This window comes from Bombus vancouverensis, unplaced genomic scaffold, assembly GCF_051014615.1.
Source record: "Bombus vancouverensis nearcticus unplaced genomic scaffold, iyBomVanc1_principal scaffold0045, whole genome shotgun sequence".
Taxonomy (NCBI): Eukaryota; Metazoa; Arthropoda; class Insecta; order Hymenoptera; family Apidae; genus Bombus; species Bombus vancouverensis.
In genome coordinates, this window is record NW_027468936.1 from 168575 (window position 1) to 189502 (window position 20928).

General features: G+C 39.0%; 1 long non-coding RNA gene and 1 pseudogene across 1 annotated transcript; one reads left to right on the forward strand and one right to left on the reverse strand.

Moving 5' to 3' along the window:
- Positions 1–18068: 18068 nt before the first annotated feature.
- LOC143304669 (5S ribosomal RNA) lies at positions 18069–18187 on the reverse strand (annotated as a pseudogene).
- Positions 18088–20919, forward strand: LOC143304666 (uncharacterized). The gene is made up of 3 exons (XR_013061322.1): positions 18088–18213; positions 19187–19272; positions 19742–20919. It is a non-coding gene; the product is annotated as an uncharacterized LOC143304666 (long non-coding RNA).
- Positions 20920–20928: the final 9 nt, after the last annotated feature.

A 20928-nucleotide genomic window follows, 5' to 3' on the forward strand; every position in this document is an offset into this window, starting at 1 on the left:
AAATACAAAAGAAATAGAAATGGAAATAATACAAGAAGACGACGTAAAGAGCAATACTAACAAGGATCTACCACAACATAACGAAAGTTGGAGAACTGTAACTCCCAGCAAAAAAAGAAAAATAAACACAAACACAAACGATAGGAGGACCACAGAAACAGAAAGTCAACAATGGCTACAAGAAATTCCTACACAAAACTCCTTCAGCTCACTGACAGAAGAGATGGACACAGACCCTACAGAAAAACCAAGAACACTCACTCCCAAGCCACCACCAATCTACATAGACGCAAAAATAATAGATCCCCTCATTGATCTGCTAAACAGCACGGCAGGAAAAGAAAACTGCACTATCAAACAGCTCAAACTGGACCAGGTAAAAGTACAGACTAATACCCCAGAAACCTACAGAAAAGTAACTAAAGCGCTAAAGGAAGAAAACGCTGGGCATCACACTTACCAACCCAAATCCGACAAGAGCTGCAAAGCAGTAATCAGAGGTCTACACTCCAAAACAAATACAAACAAAATATGCGAGGAATTGGCCAAGATCGGACACCAGGTAAGAACGATCAACAATTTAGCCAGATTTGACACTAAGCAACCACTACCGCTATTCCTAATAGAGTTAGAACCGAAAAGCAACAACAAAGAAAAATTTGAAATTAAAAAAATCTCAAACACAATAATCACAGTCGAGCCACCCAGACATAGAAAAGATATACCACAATGCATGCGGTGTCAACAATACGGACACACAAAAAACTACTGCAACAGAAGCCCGGCGAACACAAGCCAGCTACAAAGGCTGCGTAGTCAGAAAACAACTACAAAGCAAACTCTTCCCGCCGATTCGAAACAGGACACACAACAATTTCCACACGCAACAAGACAACACAGAATCTATGTCAGCACCAAATACACAGCATGTAATGAACAATAACCACACTAACACCAATACCGTCAAAAACCGAAGCTACGCGCAAATAGTCAACCGGTCGTCACCCCTAGATAATCAAGAATAGAACAACCACAGCAACGACGCTACAGAAATCAAAGAGTTAATAAAACATTCCATAAAAAACACCGAAATACTCACAAAAATGATAAGCGAACAAAACGAACTCCTCAGACAGCAAACACAGCAGATAACAGACATGTTACAATTACTTACTAACGTGATGAGCAAAAAATAAAAATAGACACGCTTAAAATAGCAACCTGGAACTCTAACGGCCTACAACAAAGGGCCCTAGAAACTAAAACATTCCTGTATAGCAACAACATCGATATACTACTCGTTTCAGAAACACACCTCACAATGAAAAGCTATATAAAAATACCGCACTACACCATATGCGACACCAAGCATTCTGCAGGGAAAGCACACGGAGGGATGGCAGTAGTAATAAAAAACATTAAACATCACCTACACAGTCAGGTCAGTAAGGAACATATACAAGCAACCACCGTTACCGTACAGACTAACAGCAACCAACTGCAGTTGTCAGCAGTATACGTACCGCCGCGACACAAAACTACAACGCAAATGTGGGAAGAGTACTTTCGACACTTAGGTGACAAGTATATTGCAGCGGGAGACTACAATTCAAAGCACACACTATGGGGATCAAGAATCACTACACCTCGAGGTAGAACCTTGGAAAAATACATTAGAAACAATAACCTCAATATATTATCCACAGGAAGACCGACATACTGGCCGACAGACCTGAGCAAAATACCTGACCTGCTAGACTTTGCAGTTACAAAGGGACTAAACGCAAATAAACTAAACATAGCACCCAGCCTCGAGCTTACCTCCGACCATACGCCCATAATAATTGAATACAGAAACAAACCAATACTTTACAGCAGCACAGAGAAGCTATGCAATAAAACCACCAAATGGCAAATATTCAAAGAAATAATAGAGAGCAAAATCAGCTGCAACATCCCACTGAAAACACCTGAACACATCGATCAAGCAGTAACAACATTCACAGAAACTATCCAAGAAGCAGCAAGGGCAACCACTATACCTGAAACAACCAACAGACAAACAAAAACAGTTCCACTAGACATCCTCGAAAAAATTAGAGAAAAAAGAAAAGCGAAAGCAAAATGGCAAAAACAAAGAACAAAAGAAAACAAAAAACACCTAAACAAACTCACAAAAGAAATAAAAGACAAAATAAAAGAGCACAATAACAACGAGTTCACAAAGTTCATCGAGTCACTATCTGCTCACGAGAACTACAACTACTCCCTATGGAAAGCCACAAAAAAAAATAAAGAAGACAATAAAACTGGTACCAGCAACCAGAAGAATGGGCAAGAAGCAACGAAGAGCAAGCTGAAGAATTTTCCAACCACCTATGCATCACATTCACCCCACACAACATCAACAACAGCAACCACAATAGCCATACGGACGAGGACGCGCTAACTACTAGTACACCAACTGACAATCACTACACCATACCCAAAGCAACAGCACAAGAAATCAGAAACATAATTGAGAAAACAAAAAATAATTAAGCACCAGGAATCGACCTAATTAACGGCAAAATCTTAAAAAACCTTCCGCCAAAAGCAATAAGACAAATCACAATAATAGTTAACGCAATACTAAGAATACAATACTTTTCAAAAACTTGGAAACTGGCACAAATCATAATGATACCCAAACCAGGCAAGGACCCACACGAAATCAAATCCTACCGACCAATCTCACTACTTCCGATGTTCTCTAAGATACTAGAGAAAATAGTTTACTATTTGGGGATAAACCCCATAATAGAGAAGAATCAACTAATACCGGATCACCAATTCGGATTCAGAAACAAACACTCCACAATAGAACCAGCGCACAGACTCGTCAATGAAATCTTACAGGCGCTGGAAACGAAACAATGCTGCACGGCACTCTTTATGGATATCGAAAAAGCATTCGATAAAATAAACCACACTAGCCTACTTCAATCAATCAGGAAACAGTTCCCGGAGCAGAGATACCAATTAATCAAATCATACTTAAGAAGCTTCATAGTAAAAATCAAAGACACATACTCTGAAGTTAAAGAAATCAAGGCAGGAGTTCCGCAAGGAAGCGTCCTAGGACCAATTTTATACACATCATACACGGCCAACATACCAACAACTAACAATAGCAAAATACTGACATTCGCGGATGACACAGCTGTACTAGTCAGGCACACTAACCCTGCAACAGCAGTTACACTACTACAAGAACATATCGCAAAAATAGAAAAGTGGCTTCAAGCAAAACAAATTAAAGCAAACCCCGATAAATGCAACCATATTACATTCACACTGCGAAAACAGAAACCACCAAACATTGTACTAAATGGCACACACATAATACAAACAAGGCAAGTCAAATACTAAGAATCCAATACTTTCCTAAACTGTGGAAACTAGCACAGGACATAATGTTACCTAAACCAGGCAAAGAACCACACCAAACTGCATCTTACAGACCAATATCATTACTTCCTGTGTTTTCCAAAATACCAGAGGAAATAATATGCAACCGCATAAAACCAATAATATAGAAGGAAAAATTAATACCAGATCACCAATTTCGATTCAGAAACATACACTCCACTATAGAGCAAATGCACAGGCTCATTAAAGAAATAATACTAGCATTAGAAAACAAACAATACTGTACAGCCCTCTCTATGGACATAGATAAAGCATTTGACAAAATAAACCACGAAAGCCTACTACAAACAATCAGGAAACAATTTCCGGAGCAAATATACCAATTAATAAAATCTTACTTAAGCAGCAGAACCTTCGTAATAAAAATCAAGGACACATACTCTGAAGTTAAAGACATAAAGGCAGGGGTTCCGCGAGGAAGCGTCTTAGGATCAATACTATACACAAAACATACCAACAACTACCAATAGCAAAATACTGACACTCACGGACGACACAGCTGTACTAGTCAGGCACACTAACCCAGAAACAGCAGTCAAATTACTACAAGAACATATCACAAAAATAGAAAAGTGGCTGCAAGATAAACAAATAAAAGCAAACCCCGATAAATGCAACCATATTACATTCACACTGCGAAAACAGAAACCACCAAACATTGTACTAAATGGCACACACATAATACAAACAAGGCAAGTCAAATACTTAAGACTCCACTTAGATACACGACTCACATGGAAACAGCATATTAAAGCAACAACAGACAAAATACAGATGGCAAGGAGACAAATGTACTGGCTAACAAGTCGAAAATCCAAACTAAGCATAGAAAACAAACTAAAAATATATAAAATGGTCATAAAATCAATCTGGACGTACGGAATAGCACTATGGGGAACAGCAGCAATGAGCCATATAACCAAAATAGAGGCAACGCAATCTAAAATACTCAGAACAATAGTAAACGCGCCATGGTACGTTAGAAACGAGAACATTCGGAAAGACCTGGGAATACCAATGGTCAAGGAGGAGATTAACAGAAGTGCAAGAAGGTACAGAGAAAGAATACCCAAACAAATACAACGCACCCAAACCGGCTGGCAGCGGAAACGGTCGACACATCAAGCATAAAAAGAAGATTAAAAAGGAAACACCTAACAGATCTCACAAGGACATAACCTAACAAACACGATAATGGTACCCCGCTGGGGGTAGCCACCCACATGTTATATTAGTATACCGCTATAATATTTTACCAAATGTCCTACTGGACAAATTGTAAAAATTTAAATAAATAAATAACAAAAAAAATTTTGAAGAGCAGCATGGTACTGAGGAAGACATGACTCGTGTTCAAGAAATGGCTGTAGAATATGTAGAGAAGCAGTGTACAAAATGATTAAAAATAATAAAACATTTTGACACATATTTCATTACATCACGTGAGCAAAACCTATGTTACGTGGCGCAAGATGATCCGTGCGACGTCCTTCATTGTCGGACCGTCAAAACCCAAGCACCATTAAACAGGCCCTCAATAAATCTAAGGCCCCACCATAAAACTTTAACTTTTTAACGTCATTATTTTAACACATGTTTTAAGTTAATCCTTTTGTCCTGGAGGACTTTTTAAGCCTAGAAAGGTTTTCGGTTTATAGAGGGTTATTGGAAAGGTCCTTAGGCTTATTAGGCGCTCTTAAAAATTACGGAGACTGCGGGCAGTGACCTAACGGAAAAAGTGGATATTTATCTAACGGAAAATCCGGCTTTTTCCGGATTTTTTGTAAACAATGACACCCCCTAGCAAGGTTGGTAGGAGGTTTCCTTCTCCTCTCACCACTCATTAACATGACTGAAACCAATAGGCATCACATATCGTTACTCTCACCTTATTAACGAAAAGTGTGAGAAACGAATCCGCTTTCTTCGTTCAAGAAAACACACCCACACCGAGCTTTCCTCCGTAATTGCATGAGATCGGAACATCAGTCTCCTCTATTGCTACGTCAACTACAACAAGAAACTCAACTGTAAGGGCCTTGCTGTATTACCAAAGAATACTGTGCATGTGTATCGCATCTTCATACGCCAAATCGTCGTCTACGACATATATCATACGCAACGGCGTAAGTTCGTTGTATCAATTTGTTGAAAATATATAGTTTATAATCCTGTTAATCGCAGCGCTATATCACCTCAACCACCTCTATTATCTTAACGGAAATCAGGAGATCGATCTATTCGCGACGTCGATTATTATAATCGTAACGGGAATTTACGACTCCCGCTGATGTGTTTCCGCGCGATTACGTCTCCCCGCGATTGATTGAAAATACAACCTTAATTACACAATACCTAAAACAGTCCAGTTATGTAAAGTTTTCTACCACATATACAAAATACTATTAATATTGATACAGATAAAAATGAAAAAAGTAATAATAAATTGACATATTTACAATTTCTCTGATCTCAAGTGCGTCCTTTTTATTGATTATTCTGTAATGACAAAAACAGGAATATGTCTAATCAAAAATCTTTTAGTACGTTTGGGACGCAACTGCTCCATTGTGCAGCAGTAGTTTTAGCTAATCGATCGTTACAACCACGTCCGCGCTATTGACTTCTTCAGAGGTCTCGGCGACATTTGAATTGTGCCTGAAATTGTACAATTTGGTTTTGTAGGTACCCAGGTAAATACCCTTGTCCAAGAAGTCTTCGTTTTTGTACTTCCCGTTCGTGGTTATTATGTTTTGCGTCTATCTTCTTAAATATATTTTTTGAGGTAATCCATGCTGCATCATGAAGACATTAAATAATGTAGATTTATATTGTTTCGACTCGAGATCTCTACCGATTCATTTATGTGATGCTCTGTATGAAGTGTATCATCGATCAATTTGAAGAGAGACACGATTTGAATTTTTGGACGAACTACAAATTTTTAATAGTTAGTAGCCAAAATTGAGAAGCTAAATCAAAATCCGCGCGGTCACCGTCTACTTCTTCATAAATGTAGTCATAGACTATGGACATAAAAATATGGATCGTACCATAGGTCTATGATTTATTCATCTCTGGATATAATGTTCTTGATTCGTGATGTAGTCGCGCGTGGGTTGCCTCGTTGCTTATTGCCCCGGTGTAGCTGATTCCTCCATCTGGTTTAGGATCAGTTGCCTGCAGCTTGTGAAGCAAAAAAATCAGAGACTGTTGAAGAATTTTGAAGATAGATCTGTCTTATACTGTTCATTCTAAAATAAAACGATATATTTCATTAAGTTCCACAGAATAAATTATTGCGCCTATTTGCATGGTAAGATTTGCTTTCGAAAAGAAATACTATGTAAAAGACAAGTTGTGCGATAATAATAACCAAAAAGGGTTGATATTTCTAATTTCATAGTGTGCTTACTTCATAAATGAAATTTTGGGGGTGTCCTGGAGAAAGTACTTGTTACGTTCGGATACTGGCAAAGATTGCAATGCTCTCTGCATAATGTGCCTCGATTTTTAATAATCCTTCTCCACTATTAAATCATGTCTCGGGAATATGTTTAAACTTCCCAATCATGGTATTGATTGTTTTTTCTAATTCCATCTGCCTGCCAGCCACGACACGAACAGCCAACATGTGACTGTATATTTTCAGTGAACCGTTAGACCTCACTGCCTCTTGAGAAACATCATTTAATGAGTCAGGAATTCCAAATTTCGATTCTAAATTCAACTAAGCCTTCCAAACGTTTAATTTTTCCTTCTGTTCCCTGAAATTAGTCGTTTACACCGCTCTTGTCGCGACTGTTCTTACTTTCTCTATTTCTGTTGCTTGTAAACGGTATGCCGTATACTGTAGCCATACTATTGAACTGTCTGGATTAGCTAAAACTAATCTGTCGAACTGATCTACAGAATTTGATAACTGGTTATTGACGAGCGCTTCTTCTCTTTGACGAACTTCACGTTCCTTCTGTGTTTTCTGTTCTCAACGTTCAGCGGCACTTAATTTCTTATTTCTCAGTTTTGGCTTTTCTTCACAATCGCTAGATGACTCTTTAGGCTGGAGGAGAGTTAAATCAGGGTTGTTATCCCAGTAAAATCCATACGCAAATATCCTTGGCTTCCGCTCGTTATCGTCACCATTATTAACATTGTTAAGCGCATATCTCAAATCTTGTTTGGAAGGTTTGGTATATTTCAGTTTAATCTTTTCTTCTCCTGTTCGTTCAACACACGTTCGTTTTTCTCTGTTTCGTTTTTTATCTTTGGTACTTCTTGTAACTTTTCAATTGTTATTCTTTTGGCGACTACCATGTTCTCTTGATTTTGTTTCTTTCTTTTTAAGTTATTAATATCATCCGATTTCTCTTCCACACAATAATGGAAGATAGTGTCACGTAGAAGACACAGGAAATCACGAAATTAACGGATCATGTCTTGTGAATTTGAAGTGTGTAGGACGTAATAGATGCCAAAAAAAAAAAAAACACTCGGAGATATTTAAACAGTATATTTATTAACAATTCTCTCTTTCGACACTTTGCGTAGAACTCGCGATTACACTTGACGATTCGCAATTCTCGGTTACAACTGATAGACGATGAGTTAAGGTGGCGATTGAGCAAAGTGCGCGATATAAATTAAGATGATGACTACTCAAGGAACGTAGAGGAACTGTCCTTCTGTGACGATGACGCTGCGGAGGTGTGACTAAGGGTACGAGATAATCGGATTCGTTAAGGAAAGTTTTCCTTAGGAAAGTGAGGGAAATGAACGTCGCTGTTAATTGGTTAATTTCTATGTTGATGGTTGAAGAAGGATGCTAACCGCCCTCGAGAGAAAGTTGCTAGCGGGAAGCGTCGTCCTTGAGGAAAACAGATTTCCCGTATCTTCCCGCAGTAGGTGTTAGAGATTTAGGGACTGTTAGGATAAAGACTGTTTGTCTGTTTGAAGAACTTAACTAGTTAACTAAATCTTAAGATTTATAACAGGTCCTCAAGCTAGCTGAACATGTACTGTGTAGATGCATCGACGTCTGGTAATCGTCGCACCCGGAGAATAGGGTCTGCGTGTGGCGAGCCACGGGACAGAAACCGTTGGAATATTTACTGTCGAGTACCGCTACAACTATTTCTTTTTAAGAAGAACTATACTATTACCTCATACTTTTGTCAGGCAAAGCGTTCATCCCTTGACCGCTGCTACGTTCGGCGACTGGTTGTCGCCACGAGCCCAAGCTCATTATCACAAATCTCGAACAATTGTAATCGAGTTAAGTTATAGAGGCTAAAATATTGAGGGTTTTCCGATGAATTCCAAAGGAAGGCCCCGGTGTCCTTTCATCTCCGACATATATATTTTGTGGCATGCTTGTAAAATCTAGACATCATTCTTTTGGTAGCTTTTTATGATTGTATCACAATTTTAAGATTAATTAAACGAATATTTAATAATGATTTTAATATCGAAAGTAACGATTATTATACTACGAATTTTTATATGAATAGAGTATGTTAGAATATGTGAAACATAAGATCCGGTCAAGTAATAGGAACAAACGAAAAACAGTTTTGTACGAAGAAAAACAAGAAAGATATAAAGAATAACAGGCTTTGTTTTCGAGAAAATTGATCTTGGAAATCTGTTTGAAACATGTAAATTTGGTTAGTTACCGATTAAGCAGAGGGAAGTTATTCGACGTGCAAAAATAAGAGAAAAATGTGGAATAAGATCTTTCCATATAAAGCTTCATTTTCAAGAAAAACGAATTTCTTCGTGCTCAGTTGATAACACTGTTCAACACGTAATTTTGCAACCTTCAATTTCTTTTACCACCGTTCCTGGTATGCCATCTACACCAACCGCTTTATTCCGGTTCATCTCAGCTCCGGCATCCAGTAGCGCTCCCTTCGTGATCAAGCCCTCGCTGACACTAATACTCCCGTGGGTTCTACTTATATTTCCCCTCGGTCTCGTTAAGAAAAGCTACGTCATGATAGCCCTGTACGCCCTTCGCTATGGATCCCTGCCCAACGAGGCACAGAACTCCTTTCAACCCTTCTCCTTGTTGGTTCGAATCAGTTTCCTCATCTGCCTCTTCTTCTTCCGCAACTCCTAAATCCACTGTGCCGCGTCTCCAGTTCCTCTCGCCATTGCTCTCTAGCTCTTCTTCTCGTCGTCATCACCTCCTTTCTTAACTTCATCGACTGTTCACTCCGCCAATAATTATGATTTTTCTTGCTCATCGGAGGATAAACCCTTTTTAATTCGGAGGTACATGAGGTTTCCACTGTAACAGCATACATCGAGCCCTCCTGCATAGATGTCCCTCGGTACATGTTACTAAGCTTTCCTAATTAACCATTGCCACCAGGTGGCCCACTTAGCCAGATTGACACATACCATTTCATATTGAATAATACTTCACTTCATACATGTAGATGGCACCATTCCTTAATGTATCATAAAGCCCCTAAAGAAGGGGCCCGCTTACCTATTGGCAACCGTATGACACGTGCGCGTCTCATCACGTCGTTCAAATTATTATGTGAGCCCTACTTCCTACACTCCATTGCATATAAGCATTTGCATTTGCATTTCCCCTATCCCATCAACTCACAGTTGACCCTAGTGACAAGAAAACCTCACCTTGCCCCAATGCTACCACCCACATGTATCTTCTTCAATTCATCGATCTACTAATATTCATGTGCCAATCCAGCAGGTATTAATCGTGTCGATGCCACCCAAAGGGCAGTGTTAGTGTATTATTGTGTTCCATCGTGTGCAATTGCATTCTCTATCATACTTCATAATCTTACACCATTTAAATCTATTATATTAATTATCATCTCGAAGCCAATATTAAATACTGTTGCGTTGAAAATTAATACAAAACCATTCTCGTTATTCAATTAAAAGTAAAATAAATAACGACTAAAACAAAAACAAAACACGATAAACAGACTTTGCATGATGAGTTATTGTTATTAAAGGCGTTTTTAATCTTTCCATTCTTAACCATTAATTTAATAGTTTGTAATTAATTAATTAATTAATTTGTAGTTATGAAGCTATAATAACTCATCAATAAATGCGAACAACCAACGTCCTTTCGAATTATCTACAACAACGTACTCACGCATATTAAACATTTACTAATACGTTATATACATTAATTTATTACTTTTTAAATTATCTACTGTTTCCTATTAATTCCTTTCTTTCTAATTCCACTCTCTAATTCTTTCACTGTTTTCCATTATGAACTGACTTTATCTGATGAGTCATTATAGTTCCAAACATATTTATCCTAAGCTATTGTATTTAAATTACTTAAGGTTGAAAATAAATTTCTTCTTAAAACTTTATATTTATATAGTTCTTCAATTATATTATGTAGTATTCTACGTAATACTCCTTCATTATATTACCACTCTTTATTATATTTTATTGAACTCTGGCTTCTCCTAATTCAATTCTAATTTTATTTCCTTTTAAAGTTTTATCATTTAAATTGAGATTCGTAATTGCATTTTCTATAGATACTCGACTTTACCAACTCCTCTTCATATTTTAATTCAATAATTCAATAATTTATTGCCTTATATTCTTTGATATTGTTCATCTATGACTCATCACGCCACGATTATCGAGCATTACACTTCTTGTTTCTCTCACATTTAACATTAGATCCTCCAATTATTCCATTTATTTTTGTTCAGCGAAGATATTACCATTTAATTATACCCAAACATATTGTAACTCACTCACTCGATCATAATCCACGTCGACTCCCTTGTAATATACACCCTTTTTTTTTTATTAACGTGGAGGAAATCCGCACTGACACCAGGTCGCTTCTGGGGAAAAGCGGCGTGGTAGTGCCGGACTCCAGCCGACTAAAACCTCCACGATGACCGCCCCGGCTGCGATTGAAAGGGGCCCGGGAATTGGTGTGAGCGATACACCGCCCCCCCCCCGCCTAATACCACCGCTTGATGGAGCCATGTATCATACACCCTGATATTCACTTAATACTATTCCACTCACACCAATTCTCCTATCACCTCATCCCACTTCACACCCCTTACAATTTATCGTAATAATTCATTGCACTTCCCTCCCCCTTTGTAATCCATTGTAACCCATTGCAATTTTGTTGAAATTCGCACAAGCATACTGTATTTTCGACCAGTCGTGGGGAGACGCTTTTGCTAGGAAATGCGTCAACGGAAGTCGTAAATTCCCGTTACGATTGTAATAATCGATGCCGCGAACAGATCGATCCCCTGATTTCCATTGAGATAATAGGGGTGGTTGAGGTTGTATAACGCTGCGATTAACAGGGTTATAAAGTATGTATTTCCAACAACTTTACACAAGATAATAACGCCGATGCGTAAGAGGTAAGTGAAGAATAAATGGATTGCTCTTAGATGAGAGAATCAGTGTAGAGACGATGATTGATCTAAAGACAGAGCTCGCGTCCTGGTAGATATGTTGTCGTCGACGAAGTCTTGAGATGTTGGGTATGTTAGAATGGAGAGTTAACTGAACTTCCGCTCTCATGTAATTACGGAGGAAAGCTCGGTTTGTAGGTATTTTTTGAACGAAGGAAGGGGATTCGTTGTTCACACTTTTCGTTATGAAAAGTGAGGGTAACGGTCCGCGATGCGACTTGATTATAACCCACGTTAATGCATAAAGGTATGAGGAAGAAGCCTCCTACCAACGTGGCTCATGGGTGACCTTGTTCATGGGAAAAACCAGCTTTGTCGTTAGACAAACATTCGTTTTTCCCATTAGGTGACTACCCGCTCTCTCCGTAATTTTTAATAGCGTCTAATAAACCTGACGACTTGTCTAAGAACCAGCCATAAACCGAAACACTTATAGGATTAGAAAATCCTTCCGGATAAGCACATTAACTTGAAAACATGTGCTAACAGTTAAATTAAAAAGTTAAGGTTTATGGTGGGTCCTTAGGTTTATTGAGGACCGGAATGACGGTACGTGGACCATAGGCTGCCAGGCATTGTCGTGACCAGTTTCGACCATTTTGTTTATTGACGGTCGGACGAAATGCGTCGTCTCCAGGTTTTGCGTGGCGCGTATCCCAGGATGGGAAAGTCCCTGGAGCGAATTATATACGCTGTGCCGCAAGGGTTTCAATACAAACGGTCGTACAATATCGCCTGATACGTCGTAATCAGGAAAACGTATCTTCCTTAATTGTAATGCGGATGTATCGGACTTGATGATGTTGCGCAGCTCGGTGTCGTTTTCTTGCGCTGCGGCGAGAGTTTTATGGTCCACAGATTTCCCTATCGCTTCGATGCGAGATAGAGCGTCGGCTACATTATTGTCCAAACCTTTAATGTATCAGATGTCGGTCGTGAACTGTCCAATGTAGTCAAGATGGCGAAATTGTCGCGGTGAACATTTGTGTAGATATTGATTGAACGCGCACATGAGGGGTTTCTAAAACGTTTAACTGCGGTGTACAGAGCAAGAAGTTTGCGGTCATATGCTCTATATTTTTTCGCTGCGCGGAGGTCAAGGATTTTGTAACAAATCTTAACGACTGCCATTTGTCGTTTACGCGTTGTTGTAGTACTGCTCCTATGGCGTAATCGGATGCGTCTACCGCGAGGCTGACGGGCCCGCCTGGTATCGGATGCGCTAGTGTCACACGCTCAGTAATGTCACATGTTGAGAAGCAGTAATAGGGTGGACAAAACATACTGCATGCCACAGCTATCGATACAATAACCAGATAGTAACGGAATAGCCGTCTCTGATATACACTCGGGGATAATCCCTACAGGGGGACTAAAACCTCAGCATAAAAACCTTTCCAAATTAGCGCTCGATATCTTTTTTATTATAGCACTCTGAACCCTCACTATTTTGGATTCGTACAATAAATTTTACTACTGTTAGGTAGATGATACATTTACACTGTACATGTGAATGTGTGTGTAAGCGTCAGAGGGCGTCCAGGTATCAGTTGAGACAAAGACGATTCGAAGCTGTTAGAAGAATCTGGTGGGGTCGGTTGACAACAAGCGTGCGTACAAGAGGGTTATCGAGGTCTTCGGAGTGTAATATATGTCGGAGATGAAAGAACACCGGAGCCTTTGGAATTTTGGATAATCTCGCAACATTGTAACCTAGAGTCTACTATAGCTGGAATTAAACAATTGTAGTTATTCAATCCGATTGTAATTGTTTGAGAGTTATGATAGTGAGCTTGTGCTCGAGGCGACAGCTAGTCGCCGAACGTAGCCGCGGTCACGGGATGAACGCTTTGTCTAACAAAGACATGGAGTAATTGTATAGCTCTCTTTAAAAATGAAATAGTTGTAACACACGGCAATAAACATTCCAACGGTCTCTGTCCCGTAACTCGCCACACGCAGACCCTATTCTTCGAGTAAGATGATTGCCAGATGTCGATGCGTCTCCGCAGTACATGTTCAGCTAGCCTGAGGGCCCGTTACAAATCTTAAGATTTAGCTAACTAAAGTCCTTCAAACAGACAAACAGTCTTTGTCCCAACTACGGGAAAATAGAGGAGACCTATTTTTCAACGAGCGGCGTCTCCCACTAGCAACTTTCCCTCGAGGGCGGCTAGCATCTTTTTCTAACCACCGATAGGGAGATTGACCAATTAGCAGCAATGCCAATTTTCCTTACTTTCTGAACGAAGGCTTTTCTCGACGAATCCGATGATCTCGTGTCCTTAGACACACCCCATTATAGTTCTTCTTTGTGGCATCATCGGGACGGAAACTCACTCTCTCGCTTGCGATCTCATCGACGAAAAGGTTGACACCTTACGGTCAGTGAATATCACCAAAGAATCTGACATAGAGTACGTACACCTACCATCCCGTTGGCTGCGTATTTGTTAGTTAACCCAAGACCATTGTCACTAGTGTTGCAAGTGTGTGATCATCGTCAGTTTGCGTCAACTCTGTAACCTTTCTGTTTGTGTCAATAAAAGTCACTTCCGTGGTCTAAGAAGATGGATAGCTTCAGTGAAGAATCATTACCTACCCCAAGTCCTCACCGTGATAGCGACTCGAGCCCGGACTCGGATCGTGACTCGACATGTCAATAGGAAAGGATGTACTTACTCTTAATAGGTGTGTACCCCTACGAGGTAAGACTTGGGCGAAGTGCGGTGATGTGTGAAGAAGGTTTCGATTTTAGGAGGTAGAACAGGATATCCTGAGAAGTGGAGTTTTATATTAAATTATATTAAAGTTATATTAATTTTATAATAGTAATATTATTATTATGGCAATAAACATTGTGCAGGTACGATGAAGTTTAGCATTTTTTACCTATTTAACAGCAGATAGTTTATTGTAATTGACTATAGAGTTTATACGATTAATTGTTTACTAATATCGACTACAGAAGGAGGTTTTTAACTCTCCATATATCTATCAATGTTTATGTGTTTTATTAATTATTACTTGGTTGTAAGCATATATGAAGGAGGTACTTACTTGCTTTTACTAATGTACTTACTTGAGAGGTAAGTCTTGGCTTGCGTAGTGTTTAGGGAACGAGGTTTTTGATATCTAAAAATTGACTTTGAATTATTATTCATGAAGTGGATCTCGCTAGGATATCTATGCTCATTTTAATAATGGACCATTGTTACTTGATTTGTAGAGAGAGTTAGTTTATATTTAGTTTTTATATGTCGGAGAACAGTCAGGAACAGGGTTGTGGGCGTTTGATAGACCTCCCTTGGAGTTGGCCATCGTTGTGTGATAACGAAGATACGGCCTGATGCTACGAGTATGGACATTACCGATTCGACAATCAACAGCGGTGGTTGGGCACTTGTGATGTTAGTGACGTTGGTCTTAGGTCCGATGACGAATCCACGGTCAACGGGATGAAAGATATACTTGCTCTAACTCAAACTCACTGATCGTCAGGCGCTGCTCCCTTCGTCGGTGGGATCTCAGGAAAGAATGAATTTTCGTTTCAATGATGCCACAGAGGAAAACTATGATGGGGTGTGTCTAAGGACACGAGACCATCGGATTTGTCGAGGATAGCCCTCGTTCCGAAAGTAAGGGAAATTGACGTCGCTGTCAATTGGTCAGTTTGGGACAAAGACTGTCTGTCCGTTTGGAAAATCTTAATTGCCGGAAAAACCCAGGTTTTGTAGCGGGTCCTCGGGCTAACTGGATTTGTGCTGTGTACGTGCCTCAACATCAGGTATTCATTGTCCGAAGGAACCGTTGGAATGTTTTACTGTCACGTACCTCTATTGGTATTTCTTTTAATGAGGGTCATACTATAACTCCACACCTTTGTTAGGCGAAGCGTTCATCCCGTGACCGCGGCTACGTTCGGCGATTGACTGTCGCCTTGAGCCCAAGTTTATTATCACAAATCGCAAACAAGTACAATTGGGCAGGATGACAGCAGATTGTTTAATTACGACTGTAAACTTTAATTACAATTTTACGGATTTTCCCGAAGTTCCAGAGGGAAGGCTCCGGTGTCCTTTCATCTCCGACATATATGTTTGATTCTACTTACTATATAATGACAATAAATTTATATTTTATGTATTTATGTATATGAGGTACTTACTTTGAGTGATAGTGATAAATTGATGATGGCATGTGTCTAGCGAAGGAGGTTTTGATGCCTGTAAGCAGGCCTCGAGTTAGTTTTGTTAAGAGGATTATTATATTCTCTTGTTTGATTTTGACTATGTGATTGTTATGTTACGCTTTATGCTTTATATTTATTTTGTCTATTCAAATAGATGTACTAGGAATGATGTACTTACTTCTAATAAGTGCGTGCTCCTACGAGGCAGAGAATTGGGTGATGAATGTGTTGAGGAGCAAAGAAGGAGCTGATCTTAGAAAGTAGAATGAAGAATTATCCTGCGAAGAGGAGTTTATTTTAATTATATTATTATATTAATTGACATTGAGTAGGTATTATGGAGTGTAGAGTATTTTTACTTATTTATTAGGATACTGTTATTATAATCGACTTTTGATTTTAGAGTTGTACGATTAAATTGTGTTATTAATAATTGACTAGAGAATAAGGCTTTAACTTTCCATATATCTATCAATGTTTGTGTGTATTATTAATTATTACTTCGTTGTAAGCATGTATGCAGGATGTACTTAGTTGCTTTACGTACTTATTCTTACTTGAGAGGTAAGCCTTGGCTGGCGTAGTGCTAGGTGAGCGAGATTTTTCGATATCTGAAAGTAGATTTGAATGATCATTTAGTAAGTGGACCTCATTATCATATAATATATATGTCGGAGATGAAAGGAAAGCCGAAGCCCTTCCTTGGAAATTTTGGGAACATCCTCTAGTACCTTGGCCTAGATTTTATTATAGTTGTAATTGTTTAAGATTTGTAATAAGCGAGATTGGGTTCGAGGTGACAATCGGTCGCTGAACGTAGCCACGGTCACGGGATGGATGTTTTATCTAACGGAGGTCTGGAGTGGTTGTATGTGTTTTCCGAGAAGTGTGGTTGTGGCGGCATGCGGCCTCGAGAGCGGGCCGAGCCACGTGTGATGTTGCCTCGGAGGTGCCGATGCAATGGGACATACATTGTATTTAGTAACCAAAACTCCAGGCAGAAACTGCCTAGCAACGGCGTTTGGAACTCTCTCGATGCTTCCAACGAGTGTGCCTAGCAACGGCGTTTGGAACCTTCTCGATGCTTCCAAACGGGGATGGAAAACAAAATGCAATCGTACAGGGAGAAAAATCTCCACGAGGCTGGCATTCTTGCGATTGCCTTGGAGAGTGATACATCGAGCTTTTTCGACGATCGCATTTGCGTCTAAGTTAGTTTCGCTTAGTAAGGAGTTATCCCGGTGACCGTGGATTCGTTTGAACTCAAACATTGCTAATAGTATTATTTAATTTAATTATTCGTAGATCGTATTATTCATTAGGCTTAGTGTTTGTTAGACTTATTATTAGTTGTACTTATTATTTGTTAAGCTTAGTGATAGACCTGTATATACGTGTAAATAAAATCTCGGCTTTGTGAGACGATGGCTAGTCCACATGAAGAGTCGTCGCGCGCCCAAAATTCGAATCCTGATCCGACATATATTTTATTTATTAATGTACTATTAATATGGTACTATGAGATTTATTATATATTAGGCTATTTTACTATAATAGGTGACTATGTATTAGGTATAGTTATTATGTTTTAATAATTGACTAGTGATATAAAAGTATGGAGTTTGGTTTTTGTCTATAGTATTATAAGGAATGTACTTACTTTAAGAGGTTGTGATATTAAGTGGGTTGCTTACTTACTGATTTAATTTATTTAATGGTTAACTATTGATATATAAGGAGGTACTTACTTCAAGAGATAGGGTTAATTCGAGGATGGTCTAACGTCATGCGAAGGAGGTCTTGATGCCGGTAGTGATAAACTAGTTTGCGATCGTTAGTGCTTTTAGCGGTGATTGATATGTTTATTAAGTGGTGAATTGCTGGTGGACGTGAGCGCACCAAGCCTGAACCTCACCGAGGGGCGCGGCGGGCCTAGCGCGCTTCGCCAACGCCACACGGAGTTCCCAGGCGATCACCCATCCAAGTACTCTCCGTGTCCGGCGCTACTTAACTTTCGTGATCTGACGGGAACGAGTGCACTCAGCGCGGCCAGGGCGTTGGCATTTCTATTTTTTACTTAACATGTTTGTAAGTAGTTGTAGCATGACTGTAATTTGTTGTGTTTGTTGTCTGAGTACTGCATTTTGCTCACATATTTTTGTTGACTGCAGCGTCGTTATTGTTGTTGTTTTGATTTTGGTTGTTTAAGGGTGGTGTTTAGTTAGTTACTTGTGCATAACTTCGGCTACCAAAGGTGTTGATGGGGTAGAACTGATGCCGATGGAATTTGACGAAATCGTTATTGTGTTTAAATGTTACATTCGTCCATTAATTGTCGTAGAATATCGAGACTACGTGATAAATAACACACATTTTGAGTCGATCCGTTAATTTTCCCACGATCAATCTATCAAGTTACGAGACGAGAAATTTTTAATTTATAATAAAAATGTATGAGATTACGCTTTTTCGATGTACGCTTTTTCGAAGATCTGTAGCGCAAAGAACAATTCTCTCTCCAACGGTTTCTTTGATACATATTATAGCATCGCCGGAACACTGTTTACGAAAGGCCGACGAAACACATACAGTGTCGCGATAAAGCGTAGGTGCCGACGGGCCGAAAGTGTCGGGAAACTTCAATAGGCCTAATGGCCCACCGATATCCCTTTGGTCCTTCCGTAAAATAATCGGAAGAAGGCGTATATAACCAAAATAGCAGACGGTTACGAACACGTGCGTAGCGGGGATATTGAAAGATGACAAAGGGAAGAAAATTATTACTGGACGTCTAGGTTACATCATCGAGAACACAAAAAGGAAACAAATATGTCCTGACCATACAGGATCTATTGACCAAGTGCTCCCTTAAAATTCCTACTGTAACGGTTCATGGCCATAAAGAAAGTTCCAGGGCTCAAGCGCACGTGCTGGCCTGTGAAATGTGACGTCCGAGGTCAGGACGTCGTCAAAGAATAGACCCTATGATTTACAATAAAGCGCAAGTGCTTTCGATAAAGGAAACTGATTCCCTACCCCAGAAGAAAACATTCTGTTTCAGGCACCTCGGTATCCTATATGAATGGCAACGAGGAAAGGCTAGAGAGACGCAGAGAGATACAACTGATCAGTGAAGTCGAGTAAACGGTGAGTATTCGAAGAACAATACCAGTACGGCCCAGGTAACGCGTGCTGGTGAAACTATCAGGTCTTCCACGTATAATTAATAAACTCATTGTTAAATCAATCCGCGGAGTATTTCTTTGGCACCGTACACGTCCTACCACCTCACTGATAAAATCGAAAATAAAATCTAAGGAATATTACAACAGACGGATCAATAAACAAAATTTCAAAATGGTAGATTTGTTACATTTAATGAAAGAACTTAGTAGAGGGAAATCTCAAACGGATATACAGAACCTCATAAAGTTCCCAATATTTTCAAGTACCATAATATTGAAATCGAAGTAAAAGGAATGCCATGGTCAATACATATAAATAAATTAAAATTAACGCGCTCGCAATAGATAGTGACGAGCATTCAAACAGGCGGACCAAACACAACAAACAAAAGCAACACGTTAATAATGAAAACTTTTCCTATTATATACAGTACGGGTATCGTTTTTTATGAACAAGAACAAGGAGAGGAACTCTACGGTCCTTGGGATGGAGAACTTCCAGCCTATCACCCGGAGGTGTATGGATAATTACTCACTTACTGTTACCAATTACTCCAACACGCTTATTAAAATATCTTCGACCGTATTGTCAAATGGTCATTTGTCAAAACTGTTATTACAATGTAGATGAAATGCCAAAAGCAAAAAGGAATCGTAGACGTAGAGGCTATAATCCAGAATGATCGAGCTCTGTATACGACTGTTAAACTCGATATTTTGTTATCGAACTCACGATAAGAATAAATATAATGACCGAGCCCTTCTCGCTGGGGCATTCGATTGTTGCATATTCACTACCGTAATCTCCAGGTCGCATTGACAAATTTTGAACAGATGTTACGATAATAAAATGAGCCGTGACACTTTAACAATTTATGATTTTACAATCCGCGGGAAAATAACATACTCAATATTCTGATTTGTGACTCAACAAAAATAAAGAAACACATTTATACGTCCTCTGTACTGCATATCTCGTTGAACATGTGGAAAATCGCTAGTAGCACATAGATTATGAAGATACATTTTGCTTGTTATGATATAGTAATCCTACTTTTTCAGCACTGTATCATATTTGGATTTAGGCTTGAAGAACGCTTCTACTTTACTAGTGTTGCTGTTTTTAAGATCTGTTTCTCGTAGTAGGTCTATAGAATTGTACTATATATTCAATATTACTTTATGAATATATTATGAAAATTATGTAAGAAAATTTAAATAAAAGGCAAATTTGAGGTAACAAACTGATAGAGCATGTTATATAAAATATGTTGTAAAACGAATAAACTCACTTCACTTCACTTTTCGTTCACTTTTTATAACACTTCGTGCTTTGCTTTTTTGTAAAATGTTTCGACGTATTCATTTTTTTATTATTTTTATGCAAAATTATGTTATTCTGCCAGAACTTTGTAATTTAATTCTCTCAAGTTAACTTACTGTTTGAAACTGACTCCCTTCTGCGAAAACATTTTTTGACTAAATTTACCCAGATATTTTCTGTATCCAATACTCAGATCCGATGAATATTCGGAGCAGTTCAAGGCTTGAATTTCGAAAGAGGTCCCGGTGCACCTTTATTAAGCGTCAAGTAGGCCAAGGTGAAGAAATTTACCTT